This window comes from Callithrix jacchus, chromosome 15, assembly GCF_049354715.1.
Source record: "Callithrix jacchus isolate 240 chromosome 15, calJac240_pri, whole genome shotgun sequence".
NCBI classification, from domain to species: Eukaryota; Metazoa; Chordata; class Mammalia; order Primates; family Cebidae; genus Callithrix; species Callithrix jacchus.
The window spans coordinates 81,383,114-81,405,304 of record NC_133516.1 but is presented as its reverse complement, the minus strand read 5'-3'; the positions used below and the strand labels follow the sequence as shown (position 1 = coordinate 81,405,304).

Here is a 22,191-nt window from a genome sequence, read left to right as displayed (position 1 = left end):
GTCAAAATCACATACCTAGAAAACACCAAAGTCACAATTCTATAGTTTCTTTCCTCACAAGATAGCTGAATGAGTTTATCGAGATGATAAGGAACATCAGATTGGGAGTTAAACGAGCTCTCTGTGGCTTTCCTCTGGCTCTTCCACTAACGAGATGTTCTCTTCCACTAATGAGATGTGTGATATTGGATGAGGAGTTTCCCTCTTCTGAATCTCTGTCTCCTCCTCTGTAAAAAGAGGGAGTTGGACGAAATGATAGCTAAAGCCTCCTACAACCTCTAATTCTCTCACACTGGATTAGCTCTACACCTGGTTTCTGAATTACAAACTTTCCCTTTCCCAGCCACCTAGGAAAGACAAGGGCCAGGGGAGGACAGACACTTACTTGTCATGACACGAGATAGGAGAAACTGAAGCAGGAAAGCATGTCACTTGCACAAGTGGCTGCTTCAGCCAGTGATGGGTTTAGGTGAGGAGCATGGTTATAATTAGAGCAGCAGCCGGTCCTGAATGCTCTGCCAGCCTCCTCCAGCACAGCTGGGCCAGCCAGCTGCACATGCAGGAATCTGAGAGGCGGCTCTAGCCTTGAAAATGATCCTTCTTAAAAAGATTTTCCTCTTTCCTCAAGGGATAGAAAACCTATTGGTATAAAACTTTACTTCCCATTCAGTTTACCCTGCGAAATGCCACTCCAGTAGAGACTGAGTGTTGGTAAATACAGGGGAAGGAAAAAGTCGTAAGCTGAGCCTGGTCACATTGCCCCTTGTGATATAGTTTTATTTTTAACTTCGCAAGACTTGGACTATTTCTGTTGAAGTTTTCTCTCCTTTCCCTGCCTCCCCAACAGAACTCTGTCCTCTATTGCAGCTGATGCACCCCGGCCACCTCCCGGCAATCTGCTTACGTGCAATCAAGGGTTCAGGTGCAAGCAAATGCTGACTCAGCCCATTCCATTAAGGTAAGCATTCAAACAGGAGCAGGTGCACCATGACGAGGACCTTCAGAGGTGAATATGCAGACGAAGCTGAGCTGCATATCACTTTCGTGTCCTGAGGAAGGGGATTGTTAAGCAAATTAATTATGTAATGAATTGGGGGAAAAGCTGGCACTGAGAATGAGATCCAGCCATGCCTAAGTTTTTGCTTCCAATGTAAAATTTTAGAGCAGGTAGAGTACTTGCTTTCTGATAGCTTAGGTTCTTTCTTCTATAATCAACCAGAATAGTTACATGATATCTGAAAAGTTACAACATGGTGATGGGTGTGGGTGGAGGGGGGGAGTGGGCGGGGGAGGGGGATGGAGGAGGTGGTGAGGAAACAAGCAGAAGGCCTAGAACCCAGAATTTCTATTTTCTTTCTTTTTTTTCTTTGCTTTTCTTCTTCTTTTTTTTTTTTTTAAATTTGAGAGAGTCTCGCTCTGTCACCCAGGCTGGAGTGCAATGGCATGATCTAGGCTCACTGCAACCCCCACCTCCCGGGTTCAAGCGATTCTCCTGCCTCAGCCTCCTTAGTAGCTGGCTAATATTTTTTGTAGAGATGGGGTTTCATTATATTGGCCAGGCTGGTCTCAAACTCGTAACTTTGTGATCCACTCGGCTCAGCCTCCTAAAGTGCTGGGATTACAAGTGTGAGCCACCATGCTCAGCTCTATTTTCTTTTCTTTCTTTTTTGAGACAGAGTCTTGCTCTGTCAACCAAGCTGGAGTGCAGCCGCACCATCTCAGCTCACTGTAGTTCCTGCCTCCCAAGTTCAAGTGATTCTCCTGCCACAGCCTCCTGAGTAGCTGAGACTACAGGCACCTGCCACCACACCTGGCCAATTTTGGGATTTTTTTAGTAGAGACGGGGTTTCACCTTGATGGCCAGGCTGCTCTCAAACTCCTGGCCTCGAGTGACCCACCCACCTCAGCCTCCCAAAGTGCTGGGATTACATGCGTGAGCCACTGTGCCCAGCCCAGAATTTCTATTTTCTAAAGTCTAAATTCTGTGACTTTTTCTTCAGCCAACACTTGGTGTGTTTAATTGCAAGTCATTCTCATGCAGCTTAAATTCATCTGCTGTGTCACACTATCGGTAAATAAACACAATTGTATTTTCTGTATGTACTATTGAAACTCTGTCTGCAGAGTTTAAAACCATGTTTTCTCCAACGATATTCTCTAAGTGTGGCCCTCTTCTCCCCAGCTCTCTTGAGTCCAAAGTGCATCCATGGAATATAAGTGAAATATTTTTAAAATTGAAAAACTTGCATAGGCTTGTGCACCAAAACCAAAGATTGTTACAAGCTTCAACAATTTTGCATATTCAGAGGGACAAAAGTAAAATGACTAATGATACTCGAGGTATTAAAAGTTATAATTATAGACAGATAATTTCTTGCTTCTAGAATAGCTGTATAGTGTTGCATGCACTAAAAGTTGGCAGGGTAAGGGAGCAGTGTTTATTTTCTTGTTTTTCACTGGTTCAAAGTTCAGCTCAGGACATCCTGGGAAGTGGCCTATGCAGCAAAAGGGATTCTGTACACTCTGACCTTTGAAGTGTACAGGCTAATGCCACTGATGCCAAGTAAAAGGAGACCTAAAGCAACTATTCAGAAACCTGAACTCCTGCTTCCTTCCTGTCTGTCTCTGTACCCTCTATATGTACCCCATGTCTCCACTATAGGTGTGTGTCGGGGTTATAATTATGCCTGTTTTCTGGGCACAAGCAAATTCACTGTGTATAATCACCTAACTTCATTTAATTTTTCCAGAGCTTCCAAGCACCAAGGTCTCCAAGGTATATTCCGGGGTGCTGTCCTGGTGAAACTAGGGTGTGTTGGCTTACAAGTAACCAAGCAGACAGGTTGACTCACAGCTACCCCTAGATAATCCAGTTACTTTAGTACTTTCTTGGCCAATACAACAGTAATTTAGTACAATAGTACTAGTATGGAAGCACCAGATATGAGAATTAACTAGCTAAATAAATAACTAATAAGTATAAAGGTAGAGAGATTTCTAGTATAGGTGGAGAATTTCCGATTGTGAAGTGGAATGGATCTGGGAGAGAGTAGTTATGCTTTCAGGTTACAGTGAAGGTACTGGAATCGCAGCCTGGAAGCGAAGGATTATGGGTACAAGTGTTGTCACCAGTGAGGCATGTACAGGCAGTGGAAGGAGGTCTGACCAGAATATCAACAGAGGGTGATAATACCTCCTAAGGACCCACCAATGGGTCTAATGTGGGAATTATCCTCAGCAGATTGGTTGTGTTAAAATTTCAGGAAGACAAATGGATTACGTTATAAGTAACTTTATACATTTTCTTTCCCTACAATAAATTTTTCCATAGCAGGGAAACAGTTCAACGATGCATAATTAAATAACTAATTAATTGGCTGGTTAATAAGTTAAGAGTTAAAAATATCTTTGACTTTTAACTTTTAACCTTGTCACTTTCACTGAAGTTAAAGCTCAGAAATAAATCATTATTGCCAGGGCTAGCCACATGACGAGGCTGAATACTTTAGTCACTGACATCATGTGAGGGGTACTGAGAGGGCCCCTTGCCTAAAAATATCTCCCTGACATCAACTCCGTTTGCCTACTAACTTTAAAATTATGGAAAAAATGTTAAAACTATTATCTGTTAATCCCATTCTCTTTTGCTTGAGTCAGTGATTTAAATACACCTGCTATATGTGTTAGCATGACTTTGTTGTCCAGCAACACTTGGTCACCACCTCCTCCTCCTTCTTCCAGGCTTTGTCCTACTCTGCCCTTGGTACCATCTAAGCTGCCAACATGCCTTGGCCATCAACACGCAGGTAGCTTTGTGGGGTGCTGTGATTTCTACTGACTTTCTTAATAAAACGTCAAAGTGCAATAGAAAAGAAAAAGGGAAGTAACTAGAGCTAGAGACTCTGGGAGCATAGGCAAGACATTTCACTTCTCAGAGCCTCAGTTTCTCCTCGAGGAAACAAGGAGGTTAAAACAGCCTTTCCTTTCAAAGTGAGGTCCTTAGACCATCAGCTTCATCTGGAGCTTGTTACAAGGGAAGAGTCTCAGGCCTCACCCGAGTCCCACTGGATCAGAATCTGCATTTTAAAAAGGTTGCCCAGGTGGTTCCTTTGCATGTTGAAGTTTGAGAAGCTATGGAATAGCAGATTTCCTGTTATCTGCCTGATCCAGATTTCGGATTCTATGACTGCCAAGTGTTCAAAAGAATAAGTACTTTAATTCCCTGCAAACAATCTGGCCAGCGCTCAGAGTATGCTATAAACCCAGCCCACTCAGGTCTTTTCTTCAGCGAGGCCTACATTAACCTAAATTGAAATGATTTCTTTTTCACCTTAAAAAAAGCAGCCCCAATTAGCATACATCTGACATCACTCTATTTTCTCCCTAAATTTGTTTCAAATTATTCTCCTGGCTTTTAAAATGCTGCCCTTTTCCAGGTTCAGTTTAATTCAATTCAATCCTATTCAATGTTTGTTGACTGAGTGCTGGGGGCAGTGTTGGCTCTACTCACTCTTCAGTCCCTGGGAGCCCATTCGGTGGGTCCTTAAGAGGTATTACCATCCTGTGTTGATATTCCAGTGAGACCTCCTTCCACTGCCTGCACACACCTTGCTGGCAACAACACTTGTGCCCATCACTGGAACCTCCCTCACCATTCTTGGCAACTTTGCCAGGTTCTGCCGACTCCCACAGCCAATAGCAAGAGAGAAGCCAAGTCTCAACAGCCATGCTTACCTTTTTTCTTAAAGAGAATAATACAGATGAGCAATAAAAATTACAGATTTTGACCTAGAAAACAAAGATGCCTTCAAGTTGTCTTTATGGCATCTAAAAAGTTTCAGTACTGAAGCAGTACTACTTGAATTCCTAAGTGCTTAAGGAATGGTTTGTGGTGATTAAAGGGGTCCAAAATCGGAGGCAAGTGTGAAGGTTTACATTCTCAAAGAGGAAATAATTTTTTAAAAAATAGAACTTGAATATCATCAAACTGACAGTGGAATATAAGATACATTGGAATGAGGGTGATGGAAAATGGAAAGGTTACACATGGGCTAGATGAAGGCCTGGAGGAGGGAGGTGACCGTGAGAATGACTTTCCTCACAGAGTGACTCATCTATTACACACTTCCTATTTCATCTCATCTGATGCTCATGCAACCCTATGGATTATTACTATAGGCCCTATTTTAGATTTGTTGTTGTTGTTTGGATGGAGTTTCACTCTGTTGCCCAGGCTGGAGTACAATGGTTCAATCTTGGCTCACTGCAACCTCCGCTTCCCAGGTTCAAGCGATTCTCTTTCCTCAGCCACACAAGTAGCTGGGATTACAGGTGCTCACCACCAAACCTTGCTACTTTTTTGTACTTTTAGTAGAGATGGGGTTTCTTCACATTGGCCAGCCTGGTCTCAAACTCAAGACCTCAAGTGATCCACCTGCTTCAGCTTCCCAAAGTGCTGGGATTACAGGTATGAGCCACCATGTCCAGCCTATAAGCCCTGTTTTTGAATTAGTAAATTAGCTCTAGGGAGATTAGCTTATTGAAAATCACTCAGCTAATTCATGGGAGTGCTTATTGACTTACTTTATATTGGGGGTGTCAGGTAAGGACTCTCTGTGGAGGTAACATGTAGGCAGAAAACTAATTGGCAAGAAGGATTCCACAATGCAAATACAGATCAAGATGAGAAATCTCCTGGTAGAAAGAGCAGATACACAGGCCCTGCACTGGCATAAGTGACAAGACCAGAGCAAAGTGCACAAGGGTGGGAGGTCAGGTAGAAGGGCAAGGAGGGGAGAGCTCATGCATGTCTTCATGGGCCAAGAGAAGGACTTCAGAGTTTATTTCCTTGTGAAGGGAATCAACTGGAAATTTTAAGTGGGGGAGTAATAACCTAGTTTTATAAATTGTTAAAAATGACGCTTACTGCTGGTGAATATGGCCAATCCATTCTCCCCAAAACATGAGCTTTAAAATTCCCCTAGCAGTCAACATAATATGATTTAGATTTAAATACTCCAAAGATACACACAGAACTAGATTTTACTAGATGTGCTAGATGTAGTTGAAACAGAATATGAGTTAGTGGAATGACCTGGTGTGTGAATTGAAACATGGTACGTGATGGAAGGAGTGAGACGGCTTATAAAGCCTTTGCACTACACCAGTGAGAGAGGAAGATGCCTGGCATTGGGCAGTGGTGGAGATGAAAGAAGTGGTAGAATTTGCCCACTCCCTTTTCCAGATCTTTTGTCAAGGCCTTCCCACCTAACTGGCAATCTACCCACCTTGGTCTCCAACAGTGCTGGGATTACAGGCCTAAACCACTGAACTGGGCCCAATTTACTCCTTTCTGCATGGTCCACCAGCACCACAACCTGCATCAAATCGAGTTCCTGCCCCCTTGGCAGGTTCTAAATGCTTCTCTATTTCTTTAAAAAACAACCTATGCCTTAAGCTCGCACACCTGGTCCTTCTACTATCCTATGTTTCATTTAAACTACATCTAGCACATTCCTTGCAGATCTTTGGACTATTTAAGTCTAAACTATATTAGTTTGACTGCTATCTCCTCTAGACAGGGGAACTTTAAAACTTATATTTTGGAGAAAACTGGTTGACCATATTTTTAACTTTAGTTCATTTTTAAGAGGATAGAATGTACAGCTTTTTCAGACAAGAAGCAAGAATTTAAATGTGAACAGAGGGCATAGAAATTGAAAGGGAAATGGCACCTGAGTAGCCATACTCTGTCTCAGGCATAGATTTCTGTCAACATTTTCACAGTGAAGACTTTCTATAATCTGAGTGCTTTGATTTAGTAGGTGTTTCATTTTTAATATCAGAATCCATATTGCAGTGCAGACACACACACACACACACACACACACACACACACACACACACAGGATTTTGCTGTGCTGCCCAGGCTGGAGTGCAGTGGCATGATCACGGTTCACTGCAGCCTCAACCTCCCAGGCTCTAGCAATCCTCCCACAGTAGCTTTCCAAGTAGCTGGGACTACAGGCATGCATCACACTTGGCTGATTTTTTTTTTTTAGTAGAGACAAGGTCTTTCTATGTTGTCCAAGCTGGTCTCAATCTCCTGAGTTCAAGCAATCCTCCATCTTGGCCTCCCAATGTACTGGGATTACAGATATGAGCCACAGCATCTGGCCTATGTAATGCATATTTTTTAACCCTACAACCTTCCCTTTCACATTTGTATTTTCTGAAATGCAAAGTCGTTGGGCCTGGATGCTCCTCTTGTTTTCTCTACTAAGAGAGGGCACAGTATGGGATATGGTTCAAAGAAGTACCAAAAAAGTCACCATAGGGATAGAGGTGCTTCCTAAGGAAGGGCATCTGGCTCCTTCACAACCTGAAAAGATTAATACATGTGGACACTATTCTATGCCCCAACTCTAGCAATAGGCTTGCATTTTCCCCAAAACATGTGGATCAAACACATCTGATGCCATGGGGCTCTGAGGGACAAGTGCAATGTAGCAACGAGTATATAGTTTGAAGACAGACAGACTTAGGCCTCCTTGTGCCTCAGAATCCTTTGTTCCATTACCAAATTAGAAATGGTAGGATCCAACTTAGACGGTTGTTGTGAAAATCAAATGAAGTGTTATGTAAAAGCTTAGGAAAGGCATTAAAATTTTATTTCTCTGCCTCTATGACACTCAAAATGCAGAGAAATCTTTCTTTTATAATTTTTATTTGTTTAATGAGACGATTCAGTTCCCGTAGAGACTGCCAAAAATTGCCAACACTAACTATATTTCAAGTCATGATGGCAGGGTATTGGGAATAGTTTTCAATTAGCAATAATCGCACCTCGGACAAACCTCATTGGCTACGATACTGCCACTGTGCAAAGCTAGAAATCTCTCAATCTAGGAAAGTCAGACAAACCCCATGGAGGTTAAGGATCCTGTTACTGTGTATAGGAACAGAGAAGAGTAGGAGAACAGGGCATCTTCTATCACAAGGCAACTAATGATATATCTAATTTGATCATTTTGGGAGAACACCAGTTGGCTCCTACTTAAGGTGATCCATCAACTGTCCAAGCTTGCCTGGGACTCAAGTGTTTTCTGGGACATGGGACTTTCAATGCTAAACCAGAAGAGTTCCAGGCAAATCAGGACAGTTGGTCACCCCACTTATCCAGACATGATTAGACTATCAAGAGTTTCAGATTGACCCTTATCTCAGTGAGAACAATTCCCCCCACATATACAACAAAAGGCTGAGATGTGACTTGTTTACTGACGTTAGGCTATTTCATCTTCCCCCTTCCTTCCACTGCCAGATTCTCTGGAGTGGTCTCCACTCACCGTGCCTTTCTGCTCTGCACATGTTCTCTCTCAAAGTCACTCATCTAATGTAGCTCCAGAGCCTGGCAGAAGAGCTTTAAATAGCAACATGGGCTGGGGGGGTGGGGCAGGGAACCCATCATCTTTATTATCTCTTAAAGAGAAATTTTCAAGTAACCTCAAAGAGCTGTACCACAGCTGTACCACATAAGGCTGTACCACAAATGTTTCCAGCTTCAATAACACTGTTCCCAAGAACCACACTCCATAGTGCTGAAGGGTAAGAAATGATTGAGCTTAGAGTTAATCACTAGTGTCCCTCCAGCCAGCACATACCTGCTGCTGAGGCAGAGCTCTCACTGCCCACATGGAAGCACCCAGAACTCACCAGCCCTTCTTTTCCCTTCCCAGGAACTGAGCTCAACTTAATGACAGAACAGGCTGGCAAATATGAAGTAAGACATTCCTGGAGCTGGTAGCTTTTATCACAGAGCCTTATTCCATGAGTGATTTTCCCCTTCTTTCCCATCTGAAAACCAGCAGAGGACTCTGAATTATCCAGACTTTGTCCTAATTAGTGAATTTCTCTTCTGAATAAAAACAGATGGTTGGCTGGGCATGGTAGCTGACACCTGTAATTTTAGCACTTTGGGAGGCCGAATTGGGCAGATCACCTGAGGTTCGGAGTTCAAGACCAGCCTGACCAAGATGGAGAAACCCCGACTCTACTAAAAATACAAAAAATTAGTCGAGCATGGTGGCACACACCTGTGATCCCAGCTACTCAGGAGGCTGAGGCAGGATAATTGCTTAAGCCTGGGAGGCAGAGGTTGCATTGAGCTGAGATTGTGCCATTGCACTATAGCCTGAGCAATAAGAGTGAAACTCCATCTCAAAAAAAAAAAAAAAGAAAAAGAAAAGAAAAAAAACAGATGGTCACATTCTCTCAGACAGGACATGCCCTGCAAACAGTGGAGTGTATGTTTCACAAGTGAAGGAAAAATAAAATCTTTTGTGAACAAGCAATTACTCAGAGATTTCCTCACCACCAGGCCTGCTTTACAAGAGCTTCTGAAAGAAGCATTACACATAGACAGAGTGTATGCTTAATAGCTTTTCCTTCCTCTAAAAGCAAACAACTTCAGCAGTTTTAAACTGAATCAGTGTTAAAGGGGGAAAAAAAAAGCAAACAACACATTTTCAATGGCCAAAGTTCTCACTGCACACCTAAAATGCCACACTTGCTTTGGTAAGAGCTCTTTGGGGACCTCCCATAAGCAGTGGCATTGTCATCCTTGTTCTTAACTTTGCAGTATCATTTGAGGCTATAGCTTACCCTTTCCTTTGCATCTGTGTCAACATAGTCCTGACTCTTTTAGCTCTCTGGTCTCTCTTTCTCTGGTTCTACTTCTTCCTAATTTCCCCGAAAGCCACCATACTTTGCTATGTACTTCATAACTCCAATTTCTATTCTGTGCTTTTACTTCCCTGCATATGGCTTCCTCTCTCACTTGTAAGTAAATACTTCTCAAATCTGCATCTCCACATTCCAGTCCCTCATCTTCCTATCCATGTGATCTATCATCCGCTCAAGCAACTTATATTAAACTTTCAGGACCAATCTTTCCTCCCCAAATTGTTCCCTCTTTAGATCTTATTAGAGACAGAATGCTTGTTCTCAGGCACTGCAAAGAGAAATTAGCATTCAGACAAAAAGTTTTCTTAGCAGGCAATTTTACATTCTGCAGAAAGGGTACTGCTCGTCAGCCATCTTGCCATAAGAGTACAATGAACAAAGGAAAGTCAGCATATTTATTCTTTACCCATTGGGTCTTTACTGCTATGTCAGATCTCCATTTGTTAAAGCTAGACTGCACAATCTAAACTGAACTTGATTGGCTAACAACTTAAAATTTTTCTAAATAGGTAAAGGCAATGGAGAACAAAGGAAAAGAAAAAGTATAAATGAGGAAGGGACAGAAAGTTGCTTGCAAAAGGACTTAGAAAAGTAATAACATAAATATCTTGGTTAAAGTACAAAGATATATAATGTACTATGTGCCTATGAGCACCTAGCACAAACTATCTTGGTTAAAGTACAAAGACACAGAATGTACTATGTGCCTGTGAGCATGTCCAGCACAAATACCTTGGTTAAAGTACAAGGACATAGAATGCATTTATTCCTTTATATCTAACAGCTACAAAGGATAGGGCTTAACAAAAAGTTACTAGCAAAAAGCAAGAAGGCTTTGAAGAGAGTTAGTCTTTAAAAGAAACTATTATTTCTAACATTCATTATTATTAGTCTTTAACAAGAAGGGAAATTTTAAAGAGGAATTTTTTTACTTTCTACAGACAGATCTCTATTTTTCTCAAAAATTATAGCCAACATTCTTTCTTCCTGGTTCAAAATCTTGGCATCAACTTTGATTCCTTTTTTACCATCCCAGCCAGAAATAAAAGTATGATTCTCCCTTTGTAATGCCTTCTCTGTGTCTTATCTTGACTATTTTTACTGTCTTCAGTCTCACCCATCCAAGCCTTCATCACATTCTCTACACAGCAGTTTCTAACTCTAGGTCTTCCTACCCCATTTATCCCTCCAGTACTCTTAGTTAACACCTCAATTACAGTGTTAAATGACTCCCTATCATATACCAAAGAATTCCAGAAGCATTAGCCTAATATTTAAAAATTCCCACAGTAAGTCCATAATGGACTCCTTTTTTCCAAAAGTCACCTGGAATAAGGCAGGAGTCGACTTGCACATTACGTTGCATGTTAAGAGATCAGTAGCTGGACTCTTGAACCTGTGAGAGTCTAAGAATCTGCTCTGGATCAGGACACTCTTTTCTGGCAATAATTAGGACATCAGGGTAGAACCCTCATGACTGAAATTAGTGTCCTTATAAAACAAGCCCAAGAGAGATCCCTTGCATCAATCTGCTGGCATCTTGATCTTCGATTTTACAGTCTCCAAATAGTTTCAGTTGTCTGTAAGCTGCTCAGTCTAGAATCTTTTGTTATAGAAGCCTGAATGGACAAAAATGAACTGTGATGGAGCCAAATAGGATCCAGCAGGAAACATGTCCAATTGTTGCCAGAAAAGAGTGTCCCGATCCAGACCCCAAGAGCAGATTCCTAGATTCTCTCACAGGAAAGAATTTGAGGCATTCAAAGAGTAAATTTATTGGAAGTTTACTGGAAACTACTCTGTTAAAGATTAGGGCATCCTCAGCAAGAGGAGGCACGCTCTAGCTTCTGTTAGTGTCTCTACTTATAAGAAACTATAAATAGGTAAATTAAACTTGGAATGTGCTCACTAAAGGTAGTAGCTGTCAGTGTTATCAATGACCATCAATCCTTTAACCTCAGCTTACTCATTAACATTATCTTTAAGTGAAGAGGGCTGTACTTTCAGGAAATCTGGATGTTCTGCAAGCTTGGTGGGATATTTTTTTAGATGGAGTTTCGCTCTTGTTGCCCAGGCTGGAGTGCAATGTCACGATCTCAGCTCACCGCAACCTCTGCCTCCTGGGTTCAAGCGATTCTCCTGCCTCAGCCTCCTGAGTAGCTGGGATTACTGGCATGCACCACCATGCCCAGATAATTGGTATTTTTAGTAGAGACAGGATTTCTCTCGAACTCCCAACCTCAAGTGATCCACCCACCTTGGCCTCCCAAAGTGCTGGGATTACAGGTGTGAGCCACTGCACCCGGCCTGTGGGAGATGTTTTGTCTGGCCACAAATATTATGTAATTATAAGTGGTAGTCAGCTTGGGATGTGGCTATTTTCAGACTATAAGTATTAACTTTATAGGTGCCTTGTGAGTGCCTCACTATTCACTTAAAGATGAAATCATTCTGGTCATGTTTTATTAAACCAGAGGCCTGGTAAATAGGGGTTCCTCTAACATATTTCTCCCTTCTGTCATGAGTGAACCCCTAATCCTAAGGGATGCTGAAGGGCAGAGGTCAGTCTTCTGCAACCTCTTCCTGCTGAGAAAGGTCATTGATGTTAATTCTGCCTAACTTTAAGGAACCTGTCATGGCTGGGAGGGGCCTTCACCAGAGGTACTTTAAAGCTGTTGCAGTTGACTAGAGAAGCAATAGGTCTGTAGGTTTGTAGCTCACTCATAAATTGATATCCTGAAACATAGAAACTCATCAAATAAGAATTACAGCTATGATTATAAATCATGATATGAGTACCATATGTTGTGAATTAAGGATTAATAATAAGAATACGACTGAGTAAACCCTACACTCCATACAAAACATGCAGCAACAATAAAATCCACAAATAAACTATGCCTATTCCAATTATTATAGCCAGGGTGACAAAAAGAACTTTCCACCGTGATGGCCCTGACCCAAACCATGATGCTAGATTATCTAAAGACAGTATGGGAGCAGAGAGAGCTTTAATTTGTTAATGCATATCTGTAGGGCCAAAAACATATTGTCTGAGTTATTTGGGATATATATACAATATTTACTGCTGATAATAGCACAGGTTCCTCCCTGTGCTGCACTCAGAATATCTAGTGACATTGCGTTTTGCATGACAGCGTTACGCATATAACATATTTCAGCATTTATAGAAGATACACCTCACAGGCTGTTACTTAAGGTCCATTGGGTAACATTGGCAATGGCCTCAACATACCAAATAGCATCTTCTAATCCGGTAGATGGCAGGAAGAGTGAGGCCAGGTGGTCATACCCATGAAAAATGAATCTGGTCTACATACTGATTATGTGGAGAAGGTTGGCTGGGCTGGCATTTTTTTTTTTTTTTTTTAAGACGGGATTTCACCATGTTGGTCATGCTGGTCTTGATTGAACTCCCGGCCTCAGGTGATCCGCCCACCTTGGCCTCCGAAGTGCTTGGATTACAGGCATGAGCCACCATGCCTGGCCTTTTTTTTTTTTTTTTTTGAGACGGAGTTTCGCTCTTGTTATCCAGGCTGGAGTGCAATGGCGTGATCTCAGCTCACCGCAACCTCCACCTCCTGGGTTCAGGCAGTCCTCCTGCCTCAGCCTCCTGAGTAGCTGGGATTACAGGCACGCGCCACCATGCCCAGCTAATTTTTTAGTAGAGACGGGGTTTCACCATGTTGGCCAGGATGGTCTCAATCTCTTGACCTCGTGATCCACCCGCCTCGGCCTCCCAACATTCTGGGATTACAGGTGTGAGCCACCATGCCTGGTCTCTTTTTTTTTTTTTTTTTTTGAGACAGTGTCCCACTCTGTTGCCCAGGCTGGAGTGTGGTGGCATGATCTCAGCTCACTGCAACCTCTACTTCCCAGATTCAAGTGATTGTCCTGCCTCGGTCTCCCAAGTAGCTGGGATTACAAGCGCACATCACCACATCTGGATAATTTTTGTATTTTTAGTAAAGATGGTGTTTCACCATGTTGGCCAGGCTGGTCTCGAACTCCTGACCTCAAGTGATCCACCCACCTCAGCCTCCCAAAGTGCTGGGATTATAGGCATGAGCCATGAGGCCCAGACTGGCTGGATTTTTATATAGTCTTTGTCCAGTGACCTGGAGTTAAGATAAGCTTCACGTACAATGTCCTAGCCACCCCGAAGGCAATCATGGCCAAAGATTGGTGCCACATATCCACTGAGTTCCTAAGGGATGCATATCAGTTGAGTTTTGGTTGTTGTGACCAATTGGCAGGAGAAGTCCATTTGTTGCAGGACTATGGTATGTTGGCACTGTCTTGCAGGAATCTATCCCATGACACAAGTAGCATTTGTCAAAGCATCAAGGGAGTGATTCCATTGTTCCTAACACAATGGGACTACCTGACAGGTATCCTGCAGAGGTGGTTAGTCACATAAAACCATCCCAAATTTGAAGAAATCATTCTTTAAAACTGGAGTTTTTAAGCTTTTTAGTTTGGATATTTGTCTTTGGATTTAGAAAGGAGGTGCCCAGTGCAAGAACCTTTTCTGTGGTCTCATTTACTGAGAATGGCTTCCTATGCCCAGAATTGCTAAAAGTGTTAATTGGCCATTGGGTTATATTGTTCCAAGTCAGGCCAGATATTTGTGCTCCTGTCCATTGTTTAAGGTTCTCTAAGTATGTCTGTAAGTTATCTAAGCATGTCCCTATGTGAGGTATATCCACCAGGGCAAGCCTGAGGTGCTGGAGGAGGGCAACAGCTCACAAATCCAGCAAGAGGACATCAGCATAGTCCTGTGCCCATTTTAAGAAAAGATTTGAACCTCCAGCAGTAGTGAAAAGATGGGTAGAAGCCCCAAAACAGATAAGAATATAAGAGAAGCTATGTTCTATAGTTATCTCCTATAAGGGCATAGATATTTCTTACCCATAGCTGGGACAGACTTATACCAGTAAAAGTAAAAGATAACCAGGAGGAGGATCAAGAAGACTAATTTTGCCCTCAACCTTATCCAGAGCATCACTTTGTAGTAGGAAGTTTCCAGGGATTTCTCCCGAATAGGAAGCGTAGACCTTCTACTGGCTAACAAAAGTAGACTACATTAGCAGACTGGGTGTTGGTAGCTCATGGGGCTTCATAAGAAACAGGTTTAATTCAAGACAAATGTACCCAACTGTGAATGCCTTGAAGTTTAATTGCTCTTGGAGTGCTCAGAGAACTTGATATGATCCTTTCCACACTGGGAAAATCTGGTCTGCTGGAGATCCTTCTGTTCAAGTCTTTAGTAAAATTAAATACCCTAGTTGAACTGAAACAATTTTCTTCTCATGTAGGGAGGGAAAGCCTTTTGTATCCATATTCACACAGTGCATTTTGCATTTGTCCTAGATTGATGACATATTTTTGTAATTAATGAATCATTTCATCTCTTAGGAGATTGGCAGTTAGAAAAGGCATTCCGTATGTTAATACAAAAGGACTTAATTATAAGTTCCCTTTGGAGCAGCTCAAACCTGCAGTAAAGCTACAGGCAATAGAGATAGCCAGGTCTCTGATGCTTCCTGGCAAAAATTTAGCTAGAATCCTCTTTGGCTGGTGATTAACCCTTTCCACCTTTCCAGAGGACTGGGGTCTCCCTGCAGAGTGAAAATGTTGTTGGATTCCCAACACTAAGGATAGGTATTGGGTTATGCCTGTCATGAAAGAGGAGCCATAGTTACTTTGCAGTCTTTCAGGTAACCCAGACTGAGGATTCTTTCTTTTAATAAACATTTAGATATGCCAGGTGTGGTGGCTCATGCCAGTAATCCCAGCACTTTGAGAGGCCTAGGAAGGTGGACCCCCTGAGGTCAGGAGTTCGGGACTAGCCTGGCCAACATGGTGAAACCCTGTTTCTATTAAAAATTAGCTGGGCATTGTGGTGCATGCCTGTAGTCCCAGCTACTTGGAAGGTTGAGGCAGGAGAATCGCTTGCACTTGGAGCCAGAGGTTGCATTGAACCGAGATTATGCCATTGCACTCCAGTTTGGGTGACAAGAGTAAAATTCCCATCTCAAAAAAAAAAAAAAAATTAGAGACCTCTAAAGCTCTTTTGGATCAAGTGAAAGAAAGTCTTGACCTAACCAGTGAAGGTAACAATAAATACCAGTAAATGTTTGGATACCCTGCAAAGAGGCATTTAAATAAAATCTAGTTGCCAGACTTCACCCAGATTGGTTTCTCTATGTTGGACAGGTTTAACTAGAGATGGGGGCAGTGATTGGCTGTTTGGGTTATTTTGGGCACAGAGCTTGCAGGCTCAAGTCACCTGTTTTAGTGTCTTGAAAAGTTTTTCTCATAAACAAATAAGATATCAACTGAAATATAAAGAATCCCTTCCCTAATGAGTGGAATTATGAAAATACCTAACTATTCTCCATTGATCAGCACTTGGCATTAGTAATTTATTACCATTAGCCAGCCAGAGGGGTCCTGGGCCAAACTGTGATCCTTGGCACATTTTTGTTCTTCCTTGGAGTATTCTGCCTCAGCTATATCTGGGGCAGTGGGCACTAGCATGCCCATAAGCTGAACTGGCTCTTTTAGTGCAGTGGCCTTGGCTGCCACATCTGCAAGGGACATTTCCTTTTACAATATCAGAGTCTCCCTTTTGATGTCCTCTGCAATGAATTACAGCCACTTCCTTTGGCAGTAAAACAGCATCTAACAAGCTCAAAATCTCTGAATGACGTTTTCTGGGGGAGGCCTTGGTGGTCATGAGTCCCCACTCTTTCCAAATGTTAGCATGACCACAAAGCATTAAAAAGGCATACTTGGAATCATCAAAAACATTAACTTTTATGCCCTTTTCAAATCACAGAGCCCTAGTAAGGGCAATTAGCTCAGCTTCCATCTGTAAACCATTCTGCCTCAGGATTGTTAAAGGGCTCATCTCTTAAGTCAAGCCTGCTAGAATAAATTTGCTCCATAACCTGCATGCAGGATTTGTTTGGAGTGTCTGTGGACTCTGGCAGACAAGCAGCTGGGTTTACTTGGCAAACTTTTAAGAGTTATGTCTGGTGTATCTAACAGTAAGTCCTGATGCTTTAATAAACATCCTTCCATCATCCACTGGTGCCCTTTAACCTCTAGGACACACACTTGGTGTGTGGCCAAAACCTCCAGGTGCTATCCTAAAGTTAGTGTTTTAGCTTCGTCTGCCAGAAGAGCAGCTGCTGCAACAGTCCTAAGGCATCCAGGCCACGCAGAAGCCACATGGTCTAGTTGCTTAGAAAATTAGGCTATTGGCTGTGTAATATTCCCCAATTTTTGGACAAGAACATCCAAGGCCATACCTTGCTTTTTGGCCACATAAAGGAAAAATGGCCTAAGGCTGGAGCAGAGCTCAATTTCACTTTGAGAGTATTGAAGATTTGTCTGCAATTCTCATTCCAATCGTAGGGTTTTAAATCTGTCCTTTTTTAGAACCTCATATAGAGGCTTGGAATGTTTGCCCAAATCCAGGCACTCATAAGTGGCAGAACCCCATCATCCCTAAAAAGGCCCACATTGGTCTGAGGCTATGGCTTGGGTGCCAGAGGTTAAGATATATCCCAAATTAATTCTGGAGGAATGCGATAAATGAGAAAAAAATAAACTAATAGTAAATAATAAAAAAAATTATATAAAAAAGATATATCCCAAATGCTTGACTTTCTGAGTAGAAATCTGAGCCTTGTGTGATGATACCTTATATCTACTGGTTCCCAGGAAATTTAGCAATTTAACAGTAGTATTATCTGAGTCCTCTTTAGTTGGGCTAGTGATGAGCAAATCATCTACATACTGGATAATTGTGCCCTTTTGCAGTTATAGATTCTTTAAGTTCTTAGCTAGAGCATTTCCAGACAGATATGGGCTATCCTGCAATCCTTGAGGGAGAACTGTCCAGGTTACTTGTGAGGTTGAATGAGTATCTGGATCAGACCATTCAAAGGCACACAGAGGTTGTGGATCTGGATGCACTGGGTGCAGAAAATGCATCATCCTTATCTACCTTTTTTCTCTCCTCAGGGGACAGGAACAAAAGTAACATTCATTTGCTTTATGATCTCTGAAGGTAACCATAGCTTGCAGCCAAATCAATAAATCTCTCCCCAGTAAGGGTAGGACATGCAGGTAGTACTCAAAAGCCATGCAAGAAAACCAGAGTCCGTGAAGAGCAGCTTAAAGGATAAGGAAAGTGGCATTTCTAGACTTGCCTGTCAATGCCGGTACAGCTATGAGAAGACAGGGCCCCATTATGCTGGGCCAGAACAAAGTAAACTACTCCTGTACTGAGCAAGAAATTAATAATCTTACCTGCCACTTCAAGAGTCACCTGAGGCTCCTCCAGAGCAATGGCTAATTGTCCAACAGGAACTGAGGTGTGAAGTCTCCGGCCATCACTCTTGGGTCTGCTGGGCCATTATGGGTTCAGGAGCCAACAGCTCTCTTGAGGACAAAAGGCATTCCCTCTTCCAGTGACCAATCTTCTTACAGAAAACACATTGGTTTACACCCAGGACACAGTGGGCTTTGGTTTACACTGGGGCTTTCTGCCTGCTTGCTTCCTCTGGCAGGGCTTGGGGGATAAGAGGCTGGCTCTGAAGGGGTGGAGAGCTCAAGGCTGCAGCTAAAAGCTGGACCTTTGGGGAGGTTTGGTCATTGAAAACTGTAAAAGTCATGTCTAATAGCTGATTTATGGAAGTCCAGGGGCCTAAGGTTCTTTTATATCTTCCTGCAGATATCAGGAGCAGACTGGGTTATGAAATGGACTCTTAGCAATGCCTGTCCCTCCTTGGAGTCAGAGTCAGTGTTAGTATATTTCCTCAAGGGCTCAATTAACTATCCTTGGAAAAAGGCTGGGTTTTTATCCTTTCCCTGAGTAATTTCTCTGACTTCATCATAATTAACAGTCTTTACCACACATCTTCTCATTCCTTCAAGGAGGCAAATAGTCATATGGTTTTTCTTCTCAAGTTTCTTTCTTCCTTTTTTTGAGACAGAGTCTTACTCTGTTGCCCAAGCTGGAGCGCAGTGGCAAGATCTCAGTTCACTGCAACCTCCACCTCCCATATTTAGGTGAGTTCTCCTGGTTCAGCCTCCCGATTAGCTGGGACTACAGGCATGTGCCACCACATCCGGCTAATTTTTATGTTTTCAGTAGAGATGGGGTTTTCCCGTGTTGCCCAGGCTGGTCCCAAACTCCTGACTTCAAGTGATCTGCCCATCTTGGCTGCCCAAACTTAACTTCCTCTTGATAACTCCAATTTAGGTCCCAGTCAGGCACTGCTGTGCCTCCCACTGGATGGATGTCATGCCCCTGGTTGAAGGCTGCCAATCCATCTGCATATGCTTTAACAGCTCCCATAATATGCTGCTTTTCTTCTACTGTGAAGCAGGCAGACAGAAGTTTATGCAAATCTTGCCAGGTTAAATCATATGTCAGTGTTAGTCTCACAAATTCATCTATAAATCTTCCTAGATCCTCTAAAAACCAGCTGAATTTTTCCTGGCATAAGGCTGTCAGATACAGAAAAGGGTACATGTACCCATAGAGTGCCCCTGTCACCATCTGCCACCTCCTGAAGAGGGCAAAGAGTCAACTTTGCCAGCTGGTAAGAGGCCCCGCTCAGAGTGGTGCTAGTGGGGCTAGGCTTTTCGGGGAATGGATGTAAGACAGGGCTTGAAGGTTAAGGAGAAGGTGATGGCAGGACATCGGACATCCCCAAAGAACCAGTAGGGGTTAATAGTAGTTTGGACACTTCTTGGGAACTAGGAGTTTGACTTTGTTCCTCTGGAGCACTTGAACTTGCAGCAGGGAATGCGGCACCAGCTAGGCAAAGCCTGGGATTACAAGGTATTTGCATTAAGTGGTCATGAATTATGTCTAGTCCTCATTTTTTTTTTCTTTCTATCAAGCATATCCAAGCGTGTTTCAAATCCTGGCTAACCATTAGGAAGGCCTGAACATAGAGTATTTCTCCCCACTTAGTTTCCCTTCTGCAAAACAAATCAAGCCGAAATATAGTGAGTTGGGGCTGTTGTACTACCTGAGGTCCACCTTTCTGATCCTCCCAAAGGATACTGAGGCCAGTGTTATTTAAAAAAAAAAAGTTTATCTTAAGCCCATCCAGTTTAAATCTTTCCCAATGGGTTAAAATGCACCCTAGAAGTGAGCTCTTCAGGTAGAAACCCCCACATTCTCCAAGAGGACTGAGAGTGCCAAATACTCCTTGTCAGCAAGATTGCATTGCCCCCAGCCAAGCTCCACTAAAAGGGAGTTAGTGCCAATTTGGCCAAGGGAGAAACTCCTGGAGCCCATTGAGTCCCCTTGTTTATATCAAGATAATAATAACAAGTAAGCAGACCCATGGTCGCCTGAGGCAGTGCCACAAGGAACCCAGCAAAAAAAATAGATGTTGAACCAAACAAGGGAAATAGGCAAGCCGTAACTTGGGATTCCCTAACAAAACTATTTCAGGGCAAAAATGATATTCTGGGTCTAGAAAGCAGGGCCCAGCAGATGAAAGATGATCCTCTGATTAAGAGACAAGAGTTTTCACTGTTAAGAAAAAGTCTCCTGTCCTCCATTCTGGGGCTAATTGTTTGCAGGGACAGACGTAAAAGAGGATTTTGCTTACAGGGCATATTTAATCTTATCACATATGGCTGTTACATACCAGACTTTAACTTGTAACTGCAGTAATAGAGGAGTTGTTGCCCATTTCTTCCAATTATTAAGGTACAAAAAGACTAGATTCCTGAAAGACTTCTCGTTTCCAGTGTCCCTCAGACAAGTGGCAAATTGAGTCAGAGGAGAGGCAAGGAAAGTAAAAGGTAAACTGTTTGGTGGCCGGGCATGGTGGTTCATCCCTGTAATCCCAGCACTCTGGGAGGCTGAGGTCGGCGGATCACTTGAGATCAGGAGTTTGAGAGCAGCCTGGCCAACATGGTGAAACTGTCTCTACTAAAAATACAAAAAACAGCTGGGCATGGTGGCAGGTGCCTGTAATCCCAGCTACTGAGGAGGCTGAGGCAGGAGAATTGCTTGAACCCAGGAGGCAGAGGTTGCAGTGAGCCGAGGTTGCACCACTGCATTCCAGCCTGGGTGACAGAGTGAGACTCCATCTCAAAAAAAAAAAAAAAAAAAGTCTAAACTGTTTAGGCCATCCTTCCTTCCTGTGGCAGTCTCAGGGCTTCTGTTAAACGAAGGCAGCAAGCAAACAGGAGATCAGGCAAGAAGCGGAGAGCAAGAAGCAGGACGATCAAGCCAGCAGCAGAGAGCACAAGGTGGATTTCTCCCAAAGAGATAGTGGCATATATCTCATAGGGCCAAATCCATTTTCCCAAATAAACCCTGGTGCTTGTAACCCCTTGAGCCTTGGGCCTCTAACCCAGGTAGTAGTGGACAAGCATTCTTGTCCCCCAGAATGGCTTAATGACTCTAAAATGAGCCCCGCTTACCCAAAGTCAGACAATCCATACTGCGCAGACTGTTTTCCTTCAGAGTGGGAGTTTCTTCTTATTGTCAATCCCCATACAAGGACACCAGAAAGATGTTGCCAGAAAAGAGGGTCATGATCCAGACCCCAAGAGTGGGTTCTTGGATTCTCACAGGAAAGGATTTGAGGCAAGTCACAGAGCACAGTGAAACATGTTTGTTGGAAACTACTGTTACAGGTTATGGAATCTGCAGCAAAAGAGGGAATCCTCCCTCTTTTGTTAGTGGCTCTACTTATAAGAAACTACAAGACCTGGTGTGGTGGCTCATGCCTGTAATTCCAGCACTTTCGGAGACTGAAGCAGGTGGATTACTTGAGGTCAGGAGTTCGAAACAAGCCTGGCCAACATGGCAAAACCCTGTCTCTTCTAAAAATACTAAATTAGCCTGGCCTGGTGGTGCACACCTGTAATCCCAGCTACTGGGGAGGCTGAAGTGGGAGAATCATTTGAACCTGGGAGGCAGAGGTTGCAGTGAGCCGAGATGGCGCCACTGCACTCCAGCCTGGGCAACAGAGCAGCAGAATGAGACTGTCTCCAAAACAGAAAAACAGAAAGAAAAAAAAAAAAACCATAAGGAGCTAAATTAAACTTGAAATGTACAGATGTGCTCACTAAAGGCAGTGGCTGTCAGTGTTATCAATGACCATCAATCTTTTAAATTTTTAACCCCAGCTTGCTCATTAACATTATCTGTAAGTAAAGAGGGTTGCACTCTCAGCACACGTGGACGTTCTGCAGGCTTGGTGTGAGACGTTTTGTCTGACCATAAATATTCTGTAATTATATAAGTGGTGGTCAGCTTGGGATGTGGCTATTTTCAGACCATAAGTATTAACCTTACAGGTGTCTTGTGAGTGCCTCACTATTCACTTTAAGATGGAGTCACTCTGGTCATGTCTTATTAAACAAGAGGCC

At 42.9% G+C, this 22,191-nt stretch overlaps 1 protein-coding gene and 1 non-coding gene across 6 annotated transcripts in view; one reads left to right on the top strand and one right to left on the bottom strand.

Moving 5' to 3' along the window:
* Positions 1-512: 512 nt before the first annotated feature.
* The window catches only part of FBXO40 (F-box protein 40), a 41,314-nt gene continuing 19,635 nt past the window's right edge, over positions 513-22,191 (top strand). For 4 of the 5 annotated variants that reach the window (XM_035274076.3, XM_002758756.7, XM_008982364.5 and 1 more), the window contains exon 1: positions 835-958. The gene's annotated coding sequence lies outside the window, so the exon portion shown is untranslated. Of the gene's footprint in view, positions 737-834; positions 959-22,191 lie in introns of those variants that run through there. The other variant, XM_078352058.1, reaches the window with a different exon arrangement.
* On the bottom strand, positions 7,751-7,890 carry LOC118148260 (U4 spliceosomal RNA). Its single transcript, XR_004735015.1, has one exon. It is a non-coding gene; the product is annotated as a U4 spliceosomal RNA (small nuclear RNA).